Below are 27,464 nucleotides of genomic sequence, written 5' to 3' on the forward strand. Positions count from 1 at the left end.
CAACATCAGCAATATCTAGAAACCTGTTAGAAATACAAATGTTAAAGAAAATGTGGTATATATACACAATGGAATATTACTCAACCATAAAGAAGAATGAAATTATGTCATTTTCTGGTAAATGAATGGAACTGGAGACTATCAGGTTAAGGGAAATAAACCAATCCCAAAAAAACAAAGGCTGAATGTTCTCTCTGATTTGTGGATGCTAACCCAAAACAAGGGAGACTGGGGAGGGCAATAATAGAAATACATTGAATTATACAAAAGGAAACAAAAGGAAGGGAGCGGGAGAGGAATAGGAAAGACAGTAGAATTAATTGGTTATAACTTTCCTAGCCTTGTATTTGTATACACAACCAGGGTAACTCCACATCATTTATGACCACAAGAGTGGGATCTTAAGTAGAATAAGTTATACTCTGTGTATGTATAATCTGCCAAAATTCATTCTACTGTCATGTATAACTTTTAAAATTTTTAAAAAAGAAATACAAATGTGTAAACTCTGGGGTTTGGGCTTGGCAGTTCCTGCAATAACCAGCTTTCCAAGTGATTCTGATATACAAACAAGATGGAGAACCAGTGAATTAAATGCATGTCCCTTGGGAAGGCAATCTCAACCCTAGCACAGCAAAGGGAAACTCATTAAATACCTATATCCCTGACCCCTTTAAAGAAGACAGACCAGCTACCTATACCTACAACCCTAATACTGTGTGCATTTTCCATAAGAGACTGAGAAGGTGGGGAAAAGGCCTTCATATTTGATGCATTTGTAATTAAGATGGTGCAACTTACCACCTTTGTATAGTAGAATGCTTGAGGCTAGTGTTCTATTTTCTGAGTTTATGAAACAGGAAACGATTCTGAATTTTTACCTGATGTATTTCTGTGGAAAAGTGCAGCCCAGTATGACACCTGCTGGTGCAACAGACCTAACGCAATGTGACAGAGAAATAGAAATGACAGCCAGAGCCAGGCCTAATCCTCTGCCAACCTGCCCTAGATTTACTAAAATTCACGGCCAGGTAGATCTGGGAAGTTTGCAAAGTGCTGACTGACTAGTTTTCCTCCCTGAGGTTGCAAGTCTCCCAGAAAAGTCACAAAGAATCACCTAGTAGTGATCACGAGATAAAAATTAGCTCAATTAAAGAGCAAACACATAAAACTATCAATACAGAACCAAGGAACTCCAATTACGCAGAAATCTGTCCCTATTTTCAAATAAAGAACATTTTATTTCACCAGAATTTAAAGAATAATGATGAGAACATTACTTGTTTATAATGAACAGGGCAGAATCATGGCAGAATGTTTAGATATTGAACTTAATTAATGTAATGTCAATTTCTGTTTCCACAGTTGTCACCTATTACTATTTTGCTCCAATTTCAATCCATTGTGAAACTATACAAAAGCTGTTGCAAACGTGTACAGATATTTTTACTCTCAATGTTTGCAAAAATGTTAAATAATCAATAAAATATTAAAATGCACTTTTCTATATACAACAGCTCTGTTATTCATCATTTTGACCCTATTCAGTCAGGAGGGGAAGGGGAATAGGAAAGACAGTAGGATTGATTGGTCATAACTTTCCTAGCCTTGTATTTGTATACATGACCAGGGTAATTCCATATCATGTACAACCACGAGAGTGGAATCCTAAATAGAATAAATTATACTCAATGTACCTTAGCTTGTTATGCAATTTTTCAAACATTCTAAAATGTATAACATTGAAAAGTTGGGAAGCAGGCAGATGTATATTCAAGAAAGAGAGGAAAGAGAGAGGATTTTAGATATTGGCTATATTTCTAGGTTATAATCATGACCATTTCTATAATTGTTCTGTTCATGTGTGGTGGTACCCATTAGTAGGCAATGCATGAAGATAGATCTGAATCCCATTACCTTAATTTGCCAGTTGCACCGCCCTAAGCAAGCGAGTTTTACTTTCTTGGTGACTCAGTTTCCTTCTCTGTGAAATAGGATTAAGACAATTTCCCAATGGGAAATTGACTTACAATGGGAAGAAAGGGAAATGGATTCAGGGCAGGCAAAATTGAGATGATTGCATATATAATATCTGTCTTCAGATATTTTAACATTTAACAAATTAAAATAAACCCAGCTTATTTTGTAAAATCTCAATGACAAAACAGGAATTAATGGGTAGAAGTTACTGGGTAGCATTCCTGATCAACACTAGGAAGAATATCATAACCATTAAAATGGTCAATTATAAATAGGCTGTATCAGAAAGTGAAGATATCCTATCATGAAGTTTACAGTGTTAGGTGGCCACTTGCCAGTGTATAACAGGGGATTTCTTGAATTATGCAGGAAGTACTAGATGAAACCTAAGGCCCTTTCCAAATGTGATACATGGATAAACAGTCCAGCAAAAAATCATCTGTTGCTGTTGTTCCTTTAAAGGTACTGATATCTCTGAAAGGCCTCTGTCTGGCACATAAGGAGAATTGATATGAATTTCTGACCAGCTCTTCAGTTGTTATGGTAACCAGAGAAAGGGACATAGCAGAACAGATTGGCTAGTGATTAGAGAGTTCTTAAATAGCGATTGCTACAAATGAGGAGAAAGCTGATAGCATGTAATAACAGTACCAGAAGATCAGCGGTTCTGACCCATCACTTTAAGAGGAAACATCAGGATGGGATATATAAACACAAAATATGACTGAAATTTCAAATATAAATGCCTACCTAAACAAAAGGAGGGAAAATGCAAAGTACTATGAATAGGTATTAGTGCAAGATTATGGTTCGGGTTGTTAAAGGAAGTTGCTTTGAATCAATAAGCATGATTTTTTAAACACACTGATTCACAAACAGCATCTTTAATTTCCAATAAAATGTGTATTTAAATGCATTGAGTATATTCTCAGGAATGATTCAGAAATACAAATATGACGTCCTGGAAGATACTGCATGAATGGAAGTTTACTCCCTCCCAACCATACAATCACCTATCCAGCTGGCGATTGGGCAGTCTAGCTTAGCCAAGCACAGATATTAACCAAGATAAAACATGACTTAATCTAATCAATTGTCTAAATGGGTCAATGGACCTAAGTCTATATATTTTAGGGGAGAAAAATAAAATAATGTGTTCTCTCCATATTTTTTTATCTTATTTACCTCTCTTTGCATTTTTTCTAATCCCAATATTATAGTAATTATATATTTTTGTATTCTGATGAAAATGTCACACAACTTCTTGAAATGTCCTCCTATACTTCATGATAGGTATCAGGGAGACAAGTGTGCTAGACATGAGATGTGAAGAACAAGGGGTTAGTTCTATAGACAAGAGCAAGGCCACAGGAAGGGAGAGGGAAATTAGGGGTGAACTGAGGGGAGGGGTCCCAAGACTGAGTGACAGGAAGACCATGCCCAGCTACAGTTAGAACTGCAGGTTCTATCTAGAGACAGCATACCCATTTAGTCAAACCTGTCCCCTAGGCAAGCAGCTTGTGCAGTTAGCTGCAATATGTCTGAAGGTAACCTTTGGCCAATTACCATATTGTTGTAACAATCATTAGAATTGTGGTTTTGACTCACACAGCCCCACCTTTGTGGGCTTTCCCAAGCAAAACTAGGACAGTTCAGAACCTTTACCCAGAAATAGACACCAACACCTATCAAACATGTCAGCCAATTTTGTGGTGCAGGGACAGAAAAGAAACTAAACTCAAAGCAAATCAGGACATACAAACAAAATGAACCCAAACACCAGGGCTGTCCTCTCTCTTGAGACAGCCAACTCCCTATTCTTGGAGTGGACTTTTGTTTCATTAAGTAAACCTATTGTACTTGTTTACTGTATCTGCTGTGTGTCTCCTGACTGAAATCCAGAGTTTCTCCCCCTCAGGACCATCTGCTCTCACATCTTAGGAGTGTACTTTCCCTTCTTGTACACACACATACTACTTCTGTGACTCCACAGAAATCTTTTCTTTGAGAACATAAGAACTGAGGAAGCCTCTACTCACTAATACTTTGGTATAGATCATTTTCAGTGGAACTTCTTCCAGATCCTATTATTCAGTTTGTACAAGAAAAGTTCTGTTTATATGTAATGTTTGTTCACAGATCTCTGATATTTAGCCTGCTCTCTGTCTAACTCAGGAGAAGTTTCATTCCTCTTCTCACACACATAGCTGGAGAGCAGACTGGCGAGTGCCTCTTTCAAATGATCTCCCAGGTTCTTGAAGTCTCTTTGTTCACCTTTACTCTCCTGAAACAGCAATTTACCTCTATTTCCTGGAGCTGTGTTACTCTGAACCTCAACTTCAAAAAAGACTCTCCTGTCTCAAAGCATTATAATTTTTAGTATCATATTCCTTACATTCAGCACTTGACCACTGAGCCACATTCCCAGCCCTATTTTGTACTTTATTTAGAGATAGGGTTTCACTGAGTTGCTTAGTACCTTGCCATTACCAAGGCTGGCTTTGAACTGCCTCAGCCTCCCAAGTCACTGGGATTACAGACATGCGCCACCATGCCCGGCTCCAATTTACTTTTTCAGATGTATTCTATTTCATAAATCAGAGCCTAGACATGCCATGAAAAGAACTCTTGACATTATATTGTTCATTGGTCTTCATTTTTAGAGGCAATGTAAATACACCCTTCCTCTTGTTTCTTTTAATGGAAAGTTAGGAGCAATGGAGAAGGACTGTAATTGGGAAGAAAAGTATCTTCTCAAAGTGTCTTTAAATTTTAATCCTTTTTCTCGAGCACAAGTAATTTTTCTAAATTTGGTGTCTTTCACAGACCTGATTATTATATACAGCAGATTATAGTTTCCAAAGATGACCACAAAAACATCTCATATGCTCTTCTACAACTTGACCTTGATATTCCCTCATCAAGAAATGGAGGAGTCAATTTCTCCAACCTTTTGAATTTGGGTCAGATGTGTATTCCTTGATCAATAAGGCACAGTAGAGTGACTCTGTTATGGCATGGTCTTTCTGGCCTGGCACTTTCCCTTCTTTTTAACTAGAGAGCTTTCTCTTGGGATACTGACTCTGAGAACCTAGATGCCACCCTACAAAAAGCCCAAGTTACCAGACGAGTCAATGTATAGGTGTCCCAAGGCAAAAGCCCCAGTTGAGCTTTCAGAGTATAGATAGAATTGACCATTGACCATGTGAGTGAATATAAAATATTCAGCCCAGTTAAACTTTCAGATCACTTATGCCCCCGGAGTCATGTGACTTCAATTATAAAAAAGACCAAAGTAAGAACAACCCAGTTGAACTCAGTCAACCCACAAAACCACAAAAGAACATAATTTTGTTTTCAGCCACTAAGGTTTGAGGTAATTTGTTAAACAAGAGGTAAGAAGAACACTATAAAATATAAAACCAGATCCTGTGGTACTAACTTTAAGGCATTTCAATGGTAACTTGGGAAAACATACAAGAAAGTCCAAATAACTTTAAGATTAAAGGTAAATTGAGTTAATAATACTGGTCCAAACAGTATATATATAAAAGTGTGTGTGTGTGTGTGTGTGTGTGTGTGTGTGTGTTGACAAATGTGTTAATTCCCTGAGACTATTGTAATGAATTTCTACAAACCTGGTGGTTTAAAACAATAGAAATTTATTGTCTCACAGTTCTGTAGTCCATAAGTCTGAAATTGAGACGTGCATGAACAGGGCCATGCTTCCTCCAAAGGTTCTAAGGAAGTTCCTTGCCTCCTTGCCTCTTCCAGATTCTGGTGACTATCTGAATTTTTTTACTTCCTTGACTTGTGGCTTCACCACTCTTATCTCTGCCTCAGTCTTTGTGTTGCCTTCTCTTCTCTATGTCTTCTCCTCTCCCTCTTTCTCTCTCCCTCTCCCACCTGCCCCCCCACCCACAGAATCCAGATTACCTCCTCATCTCAAGATCCTTAACTCACACACATCTGCAAAGACCCTTTTTCCAAGTAAGGTAACATCCTCAGCTCCAGAGATTTGACATAGATGATTTTTGTGGGGAGAGGTGCATATTTTTGCCTTCCACAATTGGTGTGAGAAAAGGAGCAGGCAAATGGAGCCCCTGTCATCCCAAGGTTTCAGAAGAGGTAAATAAAGCTGATCATTATAAAGCAAGTAGGTCAGTACACTACAGAGAACTTAAAAACAGATGGTATTTTGTACTACAGTGTGAGTTCTTTCCATAGGATTAATGATCAAGTTTGAGATACTCTTTGGCTACATATGAACATGAGAGATATGTAGGTTGAATGAGTATTTGCAATGAATTCTAATCAAGTTCAATTAAGGATTGCATGTATATTGATTGGATTAACTTTGTCTAACAATGAAGGGTGACAATTACACTGCTTTGGAATTCTCTGGCAAATTGCTTATACTGACTACATGTTAATTTTCAGTCATTTTCTGGCTTTATCAACCTCATACAATTACCATAAATATATTGCTTATTTCCTTTACTTGAATTTTGAATTTTTTCTCTGCATTGTTTCAGTACTATCTAGTATGAAAAGAAATCAAAACTTCTTTACTCACCTTACAGTATCTAAAGGAGAAGATTCACAGCTCAAAATCTCTCACTAAGAAGTGTAAGAACTAGTCTAGTGAGACACCAACTAAATATGCCAATAGTATTGGCAGGTGGTGTGATGTCTGCTGGAAAATATACTGAGACATCCAAATCAGTTAATTTTGGCAATTGTATTGCTATCAGATATTTATGACTTGTAGATTCAGTCACCATTGATTTAAATCATACAATATCTGAGCCAAGAATAAACAGATAATGAACTCCCTCTGCTGAGGTATCCATAAAATCTATTAATACTTCCACTGGTCAAAATTGTTGGTTTTAAAATTCTAACATTTAAATTTTCTCTCCTTCCTTCACATGCTCTCTCTTTCTCTCTCTCTCTCTCTCTCTCTCTCTCTCTCTCTCTCTCTCACACACACACACACACACACACACACACACACACATGCACACATGCTTACAGAGAGAGAGAGAGAGTAGCTATAGTCTTTTTTTTAAATGTACCACAGAAAGTAAGACATGTCAGAATTTAGAAAATTCTGCCCTTATCTAGACTTGGAGATAAAGGAAAAATAAAAATATAGACAATATTTCTTATACTACTGCCATGGACTAAATATTTGTGCCCTTCCTCCAAAAAAATATTCTTTTGAAATGCTAAAGTCCAGTTTGATGGTATTTGGAGGCAAGATCTCTGGGAGATGATTAGGTTCTGAGTAGAACTAGTGCCCTTATAAGAAAAGTCAAGAGAGCTTGCTGTCTGCTCTGCTTTCTGCCATTTGAGGACACAGTGAGAAGACAGCTCTGCAAACCAGAAAAAGTATACTCCTCAGAATTCAATTCACCATGGCCTTGAACTTGGACTTCCCAATCACTGAAACTGTGAGAAATAAATTTCTGTTATTTAAACTACCCAGTCTATGGTAATCTGTTATAACTGTTAGAGCAGATACCTAAGATAACTAAAGTCTTCCACTAATCCATAAATCTGATTACTGAGAAATGTATTCTGAGTCAAAAACTAAACACTTAAAAAAATACTAAAATGATGGGGATAGGAATAGGAAAGACAGTAGAATAAATCAGATATAACTTTCCTATGTTCATATATGAATATATGACCAATGAAACTCCAAATCATGTACCACCACAAGAATGGGATCCTAATTAGAATAAGTTACACTCCATGTATGTATAATATGTCAAAATACACTCTACTGTTATGTATATCTAAAAATAATTTTTTAATTTTTTAAAAAATACTAAAGCCATAAAATAAAACAACTGCCCACCTGTATTAGAGCAAATTCAGTGAGATTGCTGACCCCTGTAGACATTTGTAATGCACAGGGTCCAAGTTTTACATGTGTCACACATTCATTGAATAATTCGAAAAAGAAAGGTTCATGTTCCACCAACTGCTCCTTACAAAAAAGGTCTATGAGATCTACCTTTCATATTTACTTAAGACACTGGAAGTATATTCTCATATTAATAGGGACAATTCAGCTTTAGGTATTTAAAAAAATTTATCAGTCAAAATCAAACCAACTTCATATGGTCTTTAATTTCAGATATACTAACGAACTCACGGGAACTTAAGATGTCAGTCTCACCTAACAGTTATTTACAATCCTGAGAGGGGTGTTTTGGAACTTCTCTGGATTGGTACAATTCTAGGAAAATCTGTATTAATTTGCCAGCGTTGCTATAACAAAATTCCACAGACTGGGTGGGTTAAACAACAGAAATTTATTTTCTCACAGTTTGGGAGGCTTAAGTCCAAGATCAAGGTGGTGACACAGTTGATTTCTTTCATCTTTGGCTTACAGATGACTGCATTTTCCACCATGTTGTCACATGGACTTTTCTCTGTGGAAATGCATCCCTGAGTCTCTGTCGCTTTTCTTAAAAGGACACAAAACCTGTTGGATTAGAGCCCCACCCTTATGACCTCATTTAACTTTTATTTCCTCTCTAAATGCCCTATCTCCACATGTAGTCATGTTTTGAGAGGACATAATTTAGTTCATAACTCCTTTTACCTTATTCTTAGTGAGGAAAAGAAATTTTCACATCACCACCAAGTGGGTACAAGAAATAAGGGTCTCAATTCCAGTTTGGCCAACTCTTGGTAATCCATAGTTCCTGTTAACTCCTTACCATTTTCTTTAGGATCTTTGTGTCTATTTCCTACTCAAGAGATTTTCACTGAAATTCAGAGAGAACAAGAAAACCTAATCTAACATTCAGTTTCTAGAATTCTCTCTTTCCTTTGAGATCTTGATTCTGCAAGTGAATTTACTCTCTCCTTCCCCTAGATTTCAATGGCATTTGGTTTGTGCCTCATGCCCAATACTTACAACTCTGTCATTTGAGAAAAGACTCTTCTACTTGGTCCTGGCTTTCTTGTAAGCAGGGACCACACTTTCTGCAGCTCTGTGTATCTCGCACAAGTAGCTCACACAGCACCCAACTGTAGTGGCCAGGAAAGCTATATCTAATTAACTGAAGGTTTGAGAGAAAAGAAACCATAAAGCTAGTGACTGGAAATTGAGGTCAGGAAGCACCCTGTAGGTGACAAAGGAAAGAGATGTCATGCTCTTTAATTCTTTGCCCTTAAAAATTTTTGTCAGTAATAATTTCTGTGACCTACGGAAACTGTCACCAAGAAATAAAAATTGTTCTTTCATTCTATCTCAAGGCTTTCCTTGGAACATGTCCAAGACAGTTGCCATTGTTAACTTCTCTGGTTTGCCAACAGCCTCAGCAAGGAAGGCAAAAGAGGGGGCGCCAGCATCAATACCCTCTTTCCCGTCGTCTGCCCCAGGGACTCCTCCAGCAACAAAGACTTTACTTTTAGATTTGGACCATGAAAATCCCAGCCCCTCCCTACCCCTGAGTGAGCACAGCTCCAACATACAATAATGTCACCTTTGTAAAATGTGCAATAAGCAAATCAAATTTGAGGTAAGTACTATGTCATTCCCATTTTATAAGTAAGAAAAGAAAGTGGTAACTAGGATTAGTTAGATACTAAATAATGACGCATACAAATGTGAAAGTGAAGCAGGTTATTGAGAGGCTGGGTTAACGATTTCCATCATAACATCAATTTGCTGTTTCCGCATAGTCAGAACTTCACTGCCCCATGGCGATGCTTTGCACTAGTTCCATTGGAGTTCTAAATCATCTTTTAACTCCCAATCTTTCAGATCAATTAAAGCCATACATACCAGCGCTTATGTACTATTGTATATGTATGCCTTTCTCTTTGCAGGCCTGTATCTGTTTTTATTTTACTTTTGCTTTTGGTGCCGGTGTTTGAATCCAGAAACTTAAGCACATATTCTACCACTGACCTACACCTCCAAGCCCTTCTACCTTTTTTTTTTTGCAGTACTGGGGATTGAACCCAGGGCCTTGTGCTTACTAGGCAAGCACTCTACCAATTGAGCTATATCCCCAGTCCCTACCTATTTTTAAATAAGGATGAGCCAGGCATGGTGGCACATGCCTATAATCCCAGCAGCGTGGGAGGCTGAGGCAGGAGGATCCAAGTTCAAAGTCAGCCTCAGCAATGGCAATAGGCACTAAGCAACTCAGTGAGACCCTGTCTCTAAATAAAACACAAAATAGAGCTGGGGATGTGGTTCAGTGGTTGAGTGACCCTGCGTTCAAACCCCAGTAACCAAAAATAAAAAAGATTGAATATCACTTTATTGTTCCTTGATCTAGCCATGGGGTAAAATATTGCGTTACGTAAAATGCCATAGTAAGTCCACTACCTGTCTCGGTTTCCAGGATTGTCCTTGGAATTGATACTCTGGGCATTTGAATGCTCTTGGGTCACAACTTGTAGACTACCTCTGGATGGCATGTCTTCCTTTGGGGTCTTTTGTTATTATCTGAAATAGCAATTGGTAACTTACATGAAATGACAAGGAAAAAGTTAACTGTCTTCTGAATTACCCTGCGAAATAACTAAAACCTGAAAGTGTAAAGAAGGATAGGCTAAATTCATTTAATATGAAGTAATGAAAAGAAAACTGCTGTCAGCATCTCCACTTAATTTTTCAAACTCCTACAAATGAAATAAATGCACTGTCACTTCCAGTTTTGTAATAATGAATTTCCATTAGTTACTGAGGAAAGAAAAAGGACCTCTCTGCATATCCCTTAACTGAAAGCACTTATGGATCAAGCTTGAAAACTTTTCTTCCTTAATTGTTTAAAAGTCAAGCACATTTAGCCTAAAAAGAAAGAAAGAAAAAAAAAAAAAAAAACAGAAGAACATAATAACAGCGAAAGACCTAGGTTTTGTCTGGTTTCATGAAGGAAAGGCTATTTTGAGGATGACCTCAAAAAGGAGAATGATTCCAGAGGAAAGACTGGATTATTCTTCTATTTTATGTGCAGAAAGTATCACAAAATATTCTCATGTCAAAAGGCAACCAATGAGTATGCAAATAGAAAAAGAATTATTTTAATGATCAACAAATATATGAAAAATGTTCACCATCTCTAGCAATTAAAGAAAAACAAATTACACTGAGATTCCATCTCATTCCAGTCAGAATAGCAATTATCAAGAATACAAGTAAAAATAAATGTTGACCAGGATGTGGTACACTCATAATTGTTCGTGGGAATGTAAATTGGTACAACCACTCTGGAAAGCAGTGTGGAGATTCCTCAGAAGACTTAGGACCCAGTTTTCCCACTTCTCAGTATATACCCAAAGGACTTAAAATCAGCATACTACAATAACTCAGCCACATCAATATTTATAGCAGCTCAACTCACAATTGCAAAGCTAAGGAACAAACCTATTTGTGGGTAAATGGATGGATCTGGAGACTATTGAAATAAACCAATCCCCAAAAAAACCAAAGGTCCAATGTTCTTTTTGATATGCAGATACTACACAATGAGGAGGGGGATAATAGAAGTTCTGTGGATTAGCCAAAGGGGAATGAAGGGAAAGGGAGGGGATAAGAATAGGTAAGACAGTGGAATGAATCTGACATAACTTTCCTGTGTTCACATATGAGTACACAGCCAGTGAAATTCCACATCGTGTACAACCACAAGAATGGGATTCTAATTTGAATAAGTTGTATACGTATAAAGTGTCAAAATATACTCTACTGTCATGTATATCCAAAAAGAACAAATAAAAATAAAGTAAACTAAAAGAAAAAGAATTACTACAGAGATTTATTGGGCCATTTCTTAATTTCAAAATCATTTTACTTTTTTCTATCCTTTGGTAATTGTTATCATTTTAAACTATTTCATACTCTTGAAACTTATCATTCTAGATTAATGTTCTCTTTTATGCCTAAAAATTTTTGTCCAAATAGTTCATTTATTGAATCATATGGGCTTTATAATTCATTTTAGGTTTTAAAGAATAAAAATCATAATACCGAAAGACCAATACCAAAGTACTCATTATATCTCAATTATATGAAGAAATAATTTTCTTTTTTCTTCTTTTTCTTATTTATTTGTACGTTTATTTATTGTTGGTACTGAAGATTTAACCCAGGAGTGCTCAACCACAGAGCCACATCCCCCAGCCCTTTTTGTTTTTTCCTTTTGAGACAGGGCCATGCTACATTGCTGAGGGCCTCGCTGAGTCGCTGAGGCTGGTCTTGAGCTTGCACTCCTCCTCAGTCGCTGGGATGACAGTTTTATTTTTTATTAACATACATATATTAATGGGATTCAGTGTGATATTTTTCTACATGCACACACTGTGCGCTGACCAAATCCAAATTACTTTATCACTGCTCCTTCCATGTTCTTTTCCCAATCTCTATTAATCACTATTCTACTTTCAGGTCACCTTTTTTTAGCTCCCATATGAGAGAGAACAGGCAGTACTTGTCTTTTTGATTCTGATTATTTCACTTCACATACTGTCCTCAGTTCCATCTATTTTGCTGAAAAATGACATGATATTGTTTTTGATATTTTCTTTCCCATTCATCTGTTGATGGACACCTAGGTTGATTCCATATCTTAGTTATTGTGAATAGCGCCACAATAAACATGGGCATGTAGGTATTTCTTTGGTATGATGACTTCATTTCCTTTGAATATATACCCAGAAGTGGGACAGCTGGATCATAATGTGATAAGTCTATTTTGAGTTTTTGATGAAATTCCATTTGTCTTCCATAGTGGCTGAACTAACTTGCATTTCCTTTTTCTCACCAATATTTGTTCTTTTCTCCTTTTCTCCTTTGTCTTATTTTTGATAATGGTCATCATAACTGGGGTGAAATGCTATCTTGCTGTGGTTTTGATTTGCACTTCCTCTGATGGCTAATGATATTGAACATTTTTTCATATATTTGTTGGTCATTTGTGTTTCTTCTTTTGAGAAATGCCAGTTCAGTTTATTTACCCATCTAATTGGATTACTTATTTTTTAAGGTTTTAATCCTCTGTCAGATGAATAGTTGGCCAATATTTTCTTCCACTCTGTAGGTTGTCTCTTCCTTCTATTTCCTATGCTCTGAAGAAGGTTTTTAGTTTGATGTAATCCCTATTTGTCACTTTTAGTTTTGGTGCCCATGCATTTGTCTCCTATCCAGAAAGCATTGCCTGAACCAATGTCTTGAAATGTTTCTCCTATGTTCTCTTCTAGTGGTTTCAGAGTTTTAGGTCTTACATTCAGGTCTTTGACCCATTTTGAGTTTATATTTGTACAGAATGAGAGAAGGGAGTCAAGTTTCTCTCTTATACATATGGATATCTGGTTTTCCCAGCACCATTTGTTGAAGGGGCTGTCCTTTCCCCAGATGTATATTTTTGGCACTTTTGTAAAGAACCAGTTGACTATAGATGCATTGTTTCTGGGATCTCTATTCTGTTCCATTGGTTTGAGCATCTCTTTTTATGCCAGTAACTCACTGTTTTGGTTACTAAGGTCCTGTAGTATGTTGTGAGATCAGATATTGCACTGCCTCTAGATTTGTTCTTTTTGTTCAAGATTCCTTTGGCTATTTGGGATATTTTGTGCTTCCATATGAATGTTAAGCATGTTTTTTTTCTTTAATTCTGTGAGGAAGATCCTTGACATATTCATGAGGATTATATTGAATCTTAAAATCATTTGGGGCAAATGATATAAACACTTTAATCATTAATTCTTCCAGTCTGTACCTCCTTTTCTTGTGTCTTCTATAGTTTCTTTCATCAGTGTTTTATAACTTCCAGTTTAGAGGTCTTTTACTTGGTTGAATTTATTAAAATAATTTGTTTTGCTTTGTTTTTTGTAGCTATCATGAATAGAATGACCTTCATGATTTCTTTCTCAGAAAATTTGTTATTAAAATTGTTATGGTTTGAGTCAGGAATATTCATCAAAGGAATGTGTTGGAAGACTTGGTCCCTGCTGCGAGGTATTTGGGGTGAGGCCTTTGGAAGGTGATTGGATTGTGATTTCATGAGTGGATTAATCCATGTATGGATTTATAACTTAACATGTTACCTGGGTGATGAAGATGTTAGGAAGTAGGGGCCTAGTTGAAAGAAGTAAGTCACTGGGGGAGTACCCTTAAAAAGTAGATTTTTGTCTGTGGCCCTTTCTACCCCCACTTCTCTCTCCTGGCTATCATAAAGTAAAAAGCTTTGCTCCACCATCTGCTCCCTGCCATGATGTTCTGCCTCAACACAGGCCCAGAAAAAATGGAACTGAGTGACCATGGTCTGAAACCTCTGAAGCTGCAAATAAAATGAATATTTCCTCCTTTAAGTTGATTTTCTCAGGTATTTTTGTCACAGTGATAGAAGGCTGACTAACACCAGTGTCTAAAAAGGCTACTTATTTTTTGTATGTTGAGTTTGTATATCACAGTTTTACTGAATTCATCTATCAATTCTAATTTTTCTTTGGTAGAGTATTTAGATTTTTCTACATATAAAAACAGAGATAATTTGACTTCCTCTATTCCCATTTACCTGTCTTTTATTTATTTCTCTTGCTAAAAGTTATAGCACTATATTGAATATAAGCAGTGTGAGTAAATACGCTTATCTTATTTCTGATCTTAGAGGAAATGTTTTCATCTTTTACCCATTCAGTATGGTGTTGGCTATGGGTTTGTCATAGACAGTCTTTATTATATTGAGGTATAAAATCCTTCTATGTCTAATTTGTTCAGGGCTTTCATGAAGGGATGTTGAATTTTATCCAATACTTTTCCTGCCTCTTGCTATGATCATATTCTTTTCTTTTATTCTGTTGCTGTTATATATTACATTTATCAATTTACATACTTTGTAACTGTTGTGAATGGTCTTTTTAATGTGCTATGCAACTCAATTTGCTGGCATTTTTTGAGTTTTTGCATGTGTGTTCATCAGGGATATTGGTCTGTAGTTTTCATTTTTATTGTGCCCTTGTGAACTTTTAGTTACAATGAATGCTGACCACAATAAATGAGTTTAGAAGGGTTCCCTCCCTCTCAATTCTTTGAAATCGTTTGAGAAGAATTGGCATTAGTTCTTTAAAAGTTCAGTAAAATTCAGTAGTGAAGCCATCTGGTCCTGAATTTTTTCTTGTTGGGAGACATTTTATTACTGATTCACTGTCATTACTTCTTACTAATCTTCTCAAAACTTTTATGTCCTCACATTTCAATTTTGGTAGGTTATAGGGGTCCAGAAATTTATCCACTTCTAGTATTTCCAAATTGTTGAAGTTTATCATGATAATCCCTAATGAACCTTTGTATTTCTTTGGTATCAGTTTTAATGTCTCCTTTTTCATCTCTAATTTTAATTATTTGGGTCTTCTCCCTTTTTTCCTTGGTTAACTGGCAAAAGGTGTGTTGATTTTATCTTTTCAAAAAAATCAATTCTTTGTTTCATTGATCTTTTGTAAGTTTTGCTAGTTGATATTTTATTTCTGCTTTGATCATTAGTTTTTTCCTTCTAATTTGGGATTCAGTTTGTTCTTGCTTTCATAGATTTTTGAGATCATTATTAGATTGTTTAAAACTCTTATTTTTTAATGTAGGCATGTTTTAAGGCTTTTTGGTAGAGACAACCATCTCAGTACTGCTTTTACTGCATCCTGTAAGTTTTGGTATGCTATTTCCATTTTCATTTATTTTGTCTTTTCCAGTGACTCAATGTTCATTCAAAACTATAATGTTCATTTTCTGCTAATTTTTATAATTTCTAAAGTCTCTTTCATTGTTGACTTCTAGTTTTATTCCATTGTGCTCAGAAAAGATTCTACATATGATTTCAATTGTTCTGAATTTGTTAAGACTTCTTTTGTGGCCTACTATATAGTTCGTTCTAGAGAAAGTTCCATGTGCTAAGGAATGGAATTTCTATAGCTGTTGGAAAAATGTTCCAAATGCCTATTGAGTCCATTTTATCTTTAATATAGTTTAACTCTGGTGTTCCTTTTTAAATATTTTGTTTGGATGATCAGTCCAATGATGAAAGAGGACCATCAACATCCTGTTATTATATTGGAGGTTGTTTTTCCCTTTAGTTCCAATAGTGTTTGTTTTATAAATTTGGATGCTCCAACATTGGGTGCATATAGTTGTACAATTATATCTTTATGTTGATTTGATTGCTTGATCATTTTATAGTGATCTTCTTTGTTTCTTCTTACTATTTTTGCCCTAATATCTGGTTTTTTTTTTTTTTTTTCAGATATAAGTAAGCTATTTTTACTTGATTTAGGCTTCCATTTGCTGGGAATATTTTTTTCCATTCTTTCACTTTTAGTCTATGTGCATCTTTACTAGTGAAGTGAGTTTCTTGGTTACAGTGCTTTGTTGGGTATTATTTTATTTAATCCATTCAGTCAGTCTGTATCTGTTAATTGGAGAATTCAGTCTGCTTAAATTCAAGGTCATTTCTGGGTAAGAACTTACCCTTATCATTTTGTTGATTTTATTTTAAGTGTTTTGGATATTCTTTGTTCTTCTTTCTTCTCTTTACCTTATCTTTGTGGTTTGATGTAGCATTCAATTCTTTTCTCTATTGTGTATGTGCTCTTCCAGTTGGATTTATACTTTCACATGCTTTTGTGATGATAGTTATCTTCTTTCCACTTCTTTATGTAGGATTTCCTTAAGCATTTTTTGTAAGGTGGAATTGGTGGTCATGAATTTCCTCAGTTTTTCTTATCTTGGAAGGTATTTATTCTCTATGTTAGGAGGATAGCCTTGCTGGCTATAGCATTCTTGACTGAAGTTGCTTTATTTCAGGACTGGAAATATATCATTCCAATCATTCCTTGCCTGTAGGAGTTCTTCTAAAAAAAAAAAAAACTGTAGTTAATATAATAAGAATAACATTTAATATGACTAAACAGTTTTTTCTTTTGCAGATTTTAGAATTCTGTTTATTGTATTTTGACTGTTTGATTACAATATGCCATAGTGAACATCTTTTACGGCCACTTATATTTGGATCCTAAAGGTCTCCTACACATGGATATTCATATCTTTCCCAAGGTTGAAAAAGTTTTTGCTATTAATTTTATCAAATAAATTTTCTACCTTTTTACCTTTTCTCTCTCTTCAGGTTCTCTTAAAATGTGGATATTTGTTTATCCTAAAAGTCTTGAATGCTCTCTTCATTCATTCTTTTTTTGTTTTGTTTTGGTTTGGTTTTTGATATTTCAAAAGGCTTGTTTTCAAGTTCAAGCTCAGATATTATTTCATTTAGCTCTCAACTTCTAAGATTTCTGTTTGGCTATTTTTAAAAATTTCTCTCCCTTTGCTGAATTTCTCACTTATATCCTGTATTCTTCTTGATTTCATTTAACCATTTATCTGTATTCTATTTTATCTCATTGCCTTTGTATAATTATTCTAAATTCTCTATCAGGCATTTCATCCACACCAATTTCTTTGTGATCTATTGCTAGCAAGTTATCATGTTCTTCTGGAGGTATCATGTTGCCTTGTGGTTTTCATGTTTCTTGTGCTTCTACATTGAGATTTGCATGTCTGGTAGATCAGTTATCTTGACTACTTTTATAAGGTATTCTTCTTAATAGGTAGCTTTCTTCTGAAGATGTGTCCTAGGGTATCTGGTTGTTATGCAATGTTGATTTTGTTACTATCTGGGTACCATAGAATAGTCTCTTTATTTCTTCCTTGATGGTGATTAATGACAGAGCACAGTGCATACTGGAGTAGACTTGAATAGATCCGCTGCCTGTGCAAGCGGGGTAATACTCTACTGGCTCAGGAAAGTATGGTACAGATAGCAGTAAATGTGGGGTGTTCACTGTGTGACTACTGCAATGGGAGTGGTGACTCCAATCAGGTGGATTTCCTCAGACACTGTTGATGCTAGCTCTGCTACTAACAAGGAGTTCTGGTACTGGTAATCCAAGCAGTGGTGAGATGTCTGGAGCACTTCTTCTCTAGACAGGCAGTGGTACAGTCCTAGATACTACATGGAGAGGGGCAATGGTGGGAACCACAGCACACCCTCCATGACACTGACACCCAGCATCAGTTGTGGTGCAGAGGCAGGGCAGAAGATAACGCAGGTGTGGACAAAGCAGGAACCAGGGTGTTCTACTCTGCTGCATTTGTAGTTATGCATGCCTTGGAGTGGGGCAGCAGCTCAAACCAAGTCTTTTCTCGTAACCCCTTCAGCTGAAGTGAGCACATGGAATGGAGTGGAATCTGGAGCCACAGCAACATTCCTTTCATCTCCTTGGAACAAGAAAATAGTTGTAGCTACAGAGTTTCTCAAAACCACTCCTCAGTGCATCTCCAAAGGCAAGGTAGCAGCTCAAATAAAGGCTTCTCTCCCAGACCTGTTAGTAGCTGGGCCTAAGCATGATGCAGGAGTAAGGTTAGCAGGAACTACATGGGTACCTGCCTTCAGTCCTGGATCTAGCACAAGATCATATGTCATTTCCACACCCTTGATCTCAGAAGACAAGCACCCTGATCTCCTGGTTCTCCAGACCAGTGCCCTCCAGTTCTCTGTATCACAATACCTGTCGCTTATAGTACACAACACCTAGTAGACTTTTGTCACAGTTACTCTGCTGGGTTAAGTTGAGTTTTCAAGGCAGTTATGCCCCAATTCAGTGCAGTGGAATGTCTGTGAGTTTTCTGAAATGGCAATAATCAGGGTTTTCTGATCCCTACAGAAGCTCAAAACCAGGAGATATTTTACTTCTCAAAATGGCTCTTAGCTTCAGCAGCTTGGAGGTTCACTGGGAGATATTGTGAGAACCTTTTGCAAAGCAACAGTACCTTGAAGATTTCAGGTTGCTTGTCTAACTGGGCAGCAAGCCCCGGAGTATTGTGAAACTTTCTGGTAGCTAGACTTGCTGGCATCTGTGCTAATAGTTTGCTGGAGCTCTCCCTTTCACTCTTACCCTGCAAAAGGGAGTTACCCGCTTCCTCCAACTGGGAAGCCAGGGTAGTAGTTGCCAGGCTGTGTGTTTATCTTTCTATGCTGTCATCCCATGACTCTAATCTTACCAGGCTCCAGTCTCTCTCACTGACTTTCAGTGTTCTCCTATGATCACTCACCTCAGAATGTTGCTATACACCTGCTATTTAGTTCCTTGTAGTGGAGGAGGTGAATGCTGGATGTGAAGGCAGTGACAGAGAATGGAAGAGTACTGACTGAGATTGGGGGTCTCTGATGACCTCATGTTTCTCTACAAGGGCACAGGATGCTCAGTTGCTCTGGCAATGCCCTGCATAAGGAGGCTCTGTGCAAGAGTCGTATCAGCTCTGACCTCGATCTCAGGCACATACATAGCTCCTGGAAATAGAGGAATTCTTATGCTAGACAACCACAATGTTTCACCAGCTCCACTTCTGTTCCTGCCAGATTAACAGTAACTTTTAACAATGGGCTTTCTTGAGAGCTACACAAAGCTCCTAACATTGTACTTTGCAACTGTGGATTGCGACTGTGGAAATGCTATTTCTAACTTTCCTGAATACAAAGAATAATGCTTGCATAGTCTTTAACCTCATAATGAGATATATACAAATAAATATTGCTGGCTTAACTCTTTAGATCTGCATCTCCATCACAGAGCAGAGTTCCACCTGATCCCAGCTTAATCGTCAAAAATCTGTGTTTGTGAGTCCTTACTTTTCTAATCCTCCTTTGCCCCTTGCTGGAACTGTGAGTTTGGCTGTGCTGGTTCTCACAGCTGGGGACCTCTATTCAGCCATCTTGAATCCCTCTGAACAAACAATTCTAACAATTTCTAACAATTCATGTTAAGTCGAATCCATTTCCAAAAAGGAAGACATAAGACACCAAAGAGGAAGACAATCTAACATGTAATCTAACATGAATAAACCATTCAGATATTTAATAGATTTTTAGAAGGAAATAAATATACCCCACACCAAGAATAAGCTTTGCATTTGTATTTCACAAGATCCAGTCCTTCATTCAAGGAATAATTATTGATTCCCTTTAAAACAGGGTTTTATTATGTAGCTGTGAAGCTATATGATTTTTAAAAAATACATTGTATTTTATTTACTATCTCAGTACATTATAGTAATGGGAAACCAATTTAAACTAGTCAGTGTAAAAAGTATACTGGTTACCATACTAGGAAAAGCATGCGAGTTTAGGATAACTTCAGATATTTGATACTATTCAGATTGTTCTCTCTGTATCTGTCGATTTTTCTCTTTAGGTTGATTTTATTTTTACACAGGTTCTACCATTACCTCTGTTGAATGGTCACTATTTTTCAACTAGAAATCTTAGTGGGAAAGGAGTACTTTTCCCACAGTTCCAGCTGAAGTCCCAGAGCTGGTATTCATCAACTTTGATTAACTCAATCTGTATCATGTGACCATCCCTGAATCAATCACTGTGAACTGAGAGAGACAATATGCTGAATTTTCAAATGTACAACTGACCCTGGAATCAAGAAACCAAGATAGAATAAGGCCTTATTCAAATAACCAGTACTGAAATTGTGGACCAATGGTTCACTAGTTAAAAAGAAGAAATGAATACGTACAATGAAATATTACACTTGCCCACCACATTTACACTCAAGAAACTGCAGATTATAATAAAACAAATATGTAAACAAGTACTCCCTCTCTCTTTTTCTTTCTCACATGACAGGTATGACATTAAATGTTTAACTTGCTTTCTGGAAAGTAAAAAGTCCTGATTTGTGGTGTTTCAACTTTCCATGGTGTAAGTACTCACAAAATAGCTGATTTCAGTCTAGCACTGTGGTGTCCCTGAATGAAAAATCAGGAATAGATGCACCTACACATCAAGCTATTATGAATCAGTATAATTATCTGTAGTACATACTATAATAATGAAAGATAAGGTGGGAGTAGTTACTTCCATTTGAGGTGCTCAGAAGTGGTGTATGATCTGGTGTTTAAAGGATAGATAGAATATTTGAAAATTGTTTTATGCATAGTAGAATAAAAAAGTAAACAGAGGCAGATCAAAGAATCAGAGTTAGAAAAATGAGAGCTATTTTAGATATAAAATTAAGCCCCATCAGGGTAGTTCGACATGGAGGAGGAGTGGTTATAGTGGTGAAGAAGATTTCTTTATTCTTAGGATCTCATAGATAGAATTTAGAATTCTAGTCTAATGCTCTATTTCCCCAAAAAAAGTATGTTTTACTCTTTCAACTTCTCTAATGTTAGACCTAAACTGTGTGTAACTATGAACAATGGCCACTTCGATTTTTTAAAACAAATAATCCTATTGCCTTGGGAAGGATGAATTAGGAGAAATAGCTAGAAGGTATGCCAATGGAAACATCAAAGAAGTTTATGTAAATAAGTAACACAGACCTCCAGTTTCATTACAACATGAATGTGTTATCCACAGTCTAGTTGTGCCAGGGCAGCAGGATAGGTTTAGACAGGCCAAAGAAAGTGCCCAAAGACAGCATGGGAGACATATGGTTCATGGGAAAGCTTTCAAGAAATCAGTGACTGCTCCAAGAGTTCAGTGATGAGAGGCTGACAGAAAGCACCTGTCGCTCATGGTGCTTTGCCAAGTAGTGTCTCCTCTCCCTCAGTGTTTTGTCCAGTGGAGGCTGGGCAAGTGACACTTATCTTTTTCACAGGGCTCCCACTATCCACATCTGGTCTCACTGAAAGGAGTTTTATATCTTAGACTGTACACGCAATGACATCATCAACATTAGCTTGCTTAGTTTTCCTAGAACAACCAGCACCACAGGGAGAAATGTTCTGGTGTACATGCAAGCAAGTAGCTTTCCTCAGATAACACTACCCTGCCCTAGTTCCCAGTGTGTATAGAGAAGTCTGTGGCCTGCAAAATAATTGGTATCTGGACTTTCCAGCTCATTGTTCCCCTAACTTAGCTAGGTTTGGGGGAACAAAAGGGGACATTCAGGGACATGGTGATTTCCTATCCCCTTTTTCTTTAGGGACTATGCAATGGAAAAGTTGAACAAACTGGAAATCAATAATTTTTCCTGGGCACATCAGGGACCCAGGATTACAAGGTCAACTACAAGCCAAAATCTAGGGACAAAGAAATGAACCCAAAATGCTACCACAAACATCTGCTCACCTAGAGAAGAAGCTACTGGCATCATAAACAGGTTGGAACACTTCAACGATTAATTTTGATGACTTTCTGGGAGCTGAATATAGACAGAGTCAGAAACTGCTCGAGGTCATAGTGTCCAAGCAGATCCACATTTTTATGGTTTACTTTTGTAAGGTAATACACTCAACAGATTCTCACAGTAAAGATCTGAGAAAGATATGCACTTGGGGAGGGAAAGAGTAGCAAATGTGGAAAGGGCCCAGAGTGCTGTCCATAACAAAGGAAAAGGTACTAGAGCCTTTTCCCAACTGAGGGAAGAACACTCCTTCCCTTCCTGCCCCTGTAGCCTTCCTGTCTCATCCAATGGGAGAAATAAAATCTATAATATGGAAAAATAATTGAGAAGGTCACAGATGAGACACAGGCCCACTAATTACATTACAGGCTGCTTTCCTCTTCCCCATCTCTTACTACCACATCAACAGGGCTCCCCAGTATAACAACAGATTATTACCACAGAAGAGTTGTAGAACAGACATTTTCTCAGGAAAAGTACACAAAGTCAAGAAGGAGACAATACGAGAACACCAGAGGAATTTGAAGATCCTAAAACCTGTAGCAACAGCAAATGTTAAACACAGCCTGATTCCTAGCCAGATTGTTATAAACCCTCCTAGTAAAGGCCTGTTTACCTCAGCTCCTATTCCCTACAGGAACTTCAATCTTTCAACAAAAGGTACATGGCATGCTAGAAAGCAAGGGAGAAGCACAATCTGAAGAGATAAAGCAAACATCGAAATCCAGCTCAGATAGGAGACGTTGGAATGATGAGAAAGGGAACTTAATGACTCCGAGGTACATGTTAAGGGTTCTACTGGAAAAACTAGACAATCTGCAAGAGCAGATGAGTAATGTAAGTAAATAGGCAAAAACTCTTAAAATCAAAAGGAAATGATAGAAATTAAAATTATTGTAATAGCAGTGAAGAAGACCTTTGATAGGAGGGTAGACCAGATAAGACCAGGAAAAGAATCAGTGAGCTCAAAGATTAATCAAGAGGTAATACACTCAAGTCTAGGTATCAGTAATGCATAGTTCAATTCCTATTGAAAGAGTTAACCCCTAGGCAGGTACTAAAAGGACAAAATTCAAGACTTAGAGGAGTGGGGAGGGGCTGCTTCCCCATCTAAATAACTGTTAACATGCCTTCAAACCTTCCAAATTTTGTGGGGGAGGGTGTTTGGTTTTATTTATTTGTTTGTTTATTTTTGGTCTCAGAGAAGGCCATCTAGAAAAACTTACAAGCAATCCATCAAAATCACCAATTCACTCTGACTCACTCCTTTTAATGACCCTAGAATAAACTCTGTGCATTATGATACTAAATTCTTTTCCCAGAAAGCGTTTCTGGCTACCATTTTTGCATGTGGAAGTATTATATCAAATTGGGCATGCTCAGGAATGTGCCTACCTCTACACGTGATGATGAATCTTTCCTATATAATCAAATTTCTCCAAAAAAGTCCCTGCTTTCTTTGTCGGGTGGGAAGAGTACCTTGAGTTCTCTGGAGTTCTCCTTACTTACTGTAAGTAATAAAACTTTCTTCTTTAGACTTGCTTGTCCCTTTGGACTTTGTACTTGCCAAGGGGCGAACTCACAGCATTGGGTTTCTCTCTCTCTCTCTTTTTTTTTTTTAACCTGTTCTTTTTTGATATATATGACAGTTGAGTGTATTTTGATATATTATACATATAGAGAGTATAATTTATTCTAATTAAGAACCCATTCTTGCAGTTAAGAGACATCTCTTCAGTACCAAGTACTTTCAGGGACCATTACCACTTCTAATAAAAAGTGATAGTGGGGTGAAATAAGCAAAGTCAAATTTGGCACTTTGTCTTTTGCTATTGAACTCCATCAGTGTCTTCATACTTCTTCCTATTATGTAGCATAATTTCTGGGACTTATATTACATATTTATAATTTTATCTATTATAAAAATAAAGTTAAATTGTTTTATTATCTCTTGTGGAGTATATTTGCATTACAAGTTTTATCTAATTTTGGATGTAAGCCTTTGTGGATGTAAGGAAGAGCAAACTCCAGGGAGGAGGTAGACATTGGGAGGGCTTCTTGTTAACCCTGGAATCACATCTCTGCCCCACTCACAAGGCAGCCCTGCTGGGAACAGTTAGGTACATTGCTTTCCATGTGTGTGTGAACAGAGATCGGAGAACAGCAGTGTTAGGAAGTTGAGCAGTAGGAAGCTGAGGGACAAGGGGCAGCCAGGGCTCTTGCAGTTTCGGGACAACCTCATTAAGTTATTACATCTAAGGACAGGAAGAACCTGAAGAGAGTTTCAGGGAGATCATTAGGTAAAACCAGGGGTGAGAAAATCAAGTCCTATGTGAAAAGGTTATATAAATTTGGTGGATCTGCTGAGAAGAGAAATGGTAATAAGGATTTTAGCATCAATAAGTAAAAAGAAAACAGCAACCAGCTGATTTTTTTCCAGACGATAGAATTCTGAAGGCAGCTTTAAAGCATAATAGGATTGATTGATCAAGGTTTGCTACATGTTTAAATGAGCTACCTGAAGGATGGTAGAAAATAGGAGATTCTTATCAACTATGGATGTTCATCATTTCTGAATGCCTAAGGAGGTACCTAAACCAGATCCCACACATCAATGAGATTTGACCTCGCTGACATTCTGCTAACAGTATGGTTTTATTGTCATTGTTTTTCTTTTCACATCAAGAAATTCACTGGCAAATAATTTGTTCAACTGTCAAAAGCAAACAGAGTGAAACCTGTGTCTGAAATCATTTACTACTGAATCATTTTCAATAAGAAGCCAATCTGTCTTATATCCTATCCAAAGAGTGCTTGATTATTGACAGGTCAAAAATATTACAGTGTAACAGGTTCTTATATATAAAGCAATCTCAGTATGCAACTCGAGGTCAATGCCACATGATCCTGCTCCAGAACCATCCTACGGATGCAAATGGACTCACTACTAGAAAGTACAACCGAGCACTTAGGAAAGAAAAAATGGTTCTGATCAACAGACTCACTTTCTTGACAAGTTTCAACTATAATTTCTCCTTTAGTGTGTTCAGAGGATCACTAGACATTTATCCAGTAATTCTTGAGAGTAACTGTATTTTCTTATTCTAATAAAATGGGATATTATAGACTTCCTCAGGTTTCATTCAATGGCCTAGTTTTATAGGAATTTGTTGTTGTTGTTGTTTTTGTCAGTTTTCTAAAATTGTTGAAATTGGAGAACATATTTTAGCTTACTAAAATTTCCAAGAATTTTTTCAAATTTAATATTTTATTTTTCTACCCTATCCCCACAATAAAAAATTACTGACTTCAAATCAATATCTATCTCGTAAATACATCTCTCAAAGCTCTTAGCCTGTTTTTTGTTTGTTTGTTTTTGTTATAATTATTCAGTCATAATAATTGTACAAATTAAAGGGTTCCACTGCAGTATTTCCATAATTGCATATATCTGTGCTGTGATCATATCCACCTTCCCTACTCTTCTTCCTTCCTATCTACTCAATTACATCTCCCCTTCATTCCATCTTTTTTTATTTGCTTTAATAAAGGAGAAAAATTATGTGATATTTATCTGTGTCTAATTTCACTGAACATTAGAACTTCCAGTTCTTTCCATTTTCCAAACTGACATGATTTTGTTCTTGTTTATTGTACCCAGATTTTACAAATCACAAATTCTGAAAAAGTAGAAAATTTTAGAAGTTTTAGAAATCTTAGAGTTAGTTCAAAAAAAATCTATTAAACTCTATCCTTCCACTCTAAAGAGAATAACATATCAAAGAAACAGTAAAGAAAAAAAGGTCTCATGACCCTCAAAATAAAGCAAACAATAGGAATAGGAATATTCATAAGCAGAACAGAGAGTATTGATGGGAAAAGAAGATGATAAGGATGATGTTCAAATCAGAAGTTGCAGAAATGATCCAGGAGAACTAATTGAATGGTTGCTTTCCATTGCTGTGGGTGAATATATAGTGGAAAGTAAAGGAGATTAACAGTTATATCTGGTTTTATTGATCATCCTCTTAAAGACATCTTAAAGAGGTACCCAAATATTCAATGTCCATAATAAACTTGTTATACTTCAGTAGTACATAGGGATTGAGATACACATTTCCCTTATTTAGTAGTGTACATCTGACAGGTATAACTAATAGAGTCAATATATTTGGTTACTAGACATGGACTTAAAACCTACACTTACCCAGAATAAAATAAAACATGCATGTTTATTATAAATTATTCTGATTCCTGTTTTGAAAATATTCATGACAAAAAATAATAACAAGGAAAGGTTGGAAAAACATGACAAAAATAACTACATAATCTAGTTCTTCCAAGAGCTACACTGAACAACATGAAATAATAAAAAAATACATATAATGGATGGAATCATTAGTTTCCATACTAACCCTGCTGCCCTGGGCCCCAGTATCCCCAAACCCATTATCAGAGGATTGTTGTTCTGCTAGGAATCCATAAAGGAACTTCAAGTCTAAAAGTCCACAACCCCAGACCCTGTTATTCTAAAATAACTAACATTTGTGCAGTTTGCAATTATTCCTTCCAACAATCCTGTGAGGTTAAGACCTGTCTTCTTTGATTTATTAGTGAGAAAACACAACTGAGCTAGATAAGATTGAGGAAGCTGATCAAGATCCAGGAGTTCTTAAGGGCAGAGATGAAATTCAAATTCAAATTCACTGAGGAAAAATCCCATGTTCACACTGCATTGTTCACTGCCCTAGGCATCTCTTCGTAATATAGGGAACTAATCTGAAGCCCCCTGGTGACACCTGTAATGCAGAATGGAGGTTTGCAAGACCCTTCAGCATCAGCAGATGTTTGAGCCTTTAACTTTACAAAGAGCCTATACACTTCCAGAAAGGAAGTCAATCAACCCAACTCTTTGATTACCAAATTTACTAAACCTCCCCAAGCGGTGTAGTAATAAACAGAGGTGCTGTCCCAACTTCTACTTGAAGTTAATTCCTTTGTGTAGCTCTGGATTCCATCCCTATCTGCTCTTTCCAGAACCTTACTGCCAGTCATCACTATCCTGTATACACCTTCCTCCTTTCCCCATCCTTATCAGCTTCTGCACTCCCCATTCCAGCAACTCCCCTACCTTTCACATTCTCATGTCTTAAAGACTCTTAACAAATCTTCCTCTTTCTACTTCCTCACTTTTATCTCACCACTCATTACAAAGTATCTTTCATCCCTACTAATCCAGCAAAACCTGACTCACCAAGATCACCTTTGAA

The 27,464-nt window shown here is 36.8% G+C and overlaps 1 non-coding gene across 1 annotated transcript; it reads right to left on the reverse strand.

Annotated features, from left to right (window-relative positions):
• Positions 1-9,948: 9,948 nt before the first annotated feature.
• On the reverse strand, positions 9,949-10,022 carry Trnat-agu (transfer RNA threonine (anticodon AGU)). The gene has a single exon. It is a non-coding gene; the product is annotated as a tRNA-Thr (tRNA).
• Between the last annotated feature and the right edge of the window lie 17,442 nt (positions 10,023-27,464).

Source organism: Sciurus carolinensis, chromosome 6 (genome assembly GCF_902686445.1).
Source record: "Sciurus carolinensis chromosome 6, mSciCar1.2, whole genome shotgun sequence".
Taxonomy (NCBI): Eukaryota; Metazoa; Chordata; class Mammalia; order Rodentia; family Sciuridae; genus Sciurus; species Sciurus carolinensis.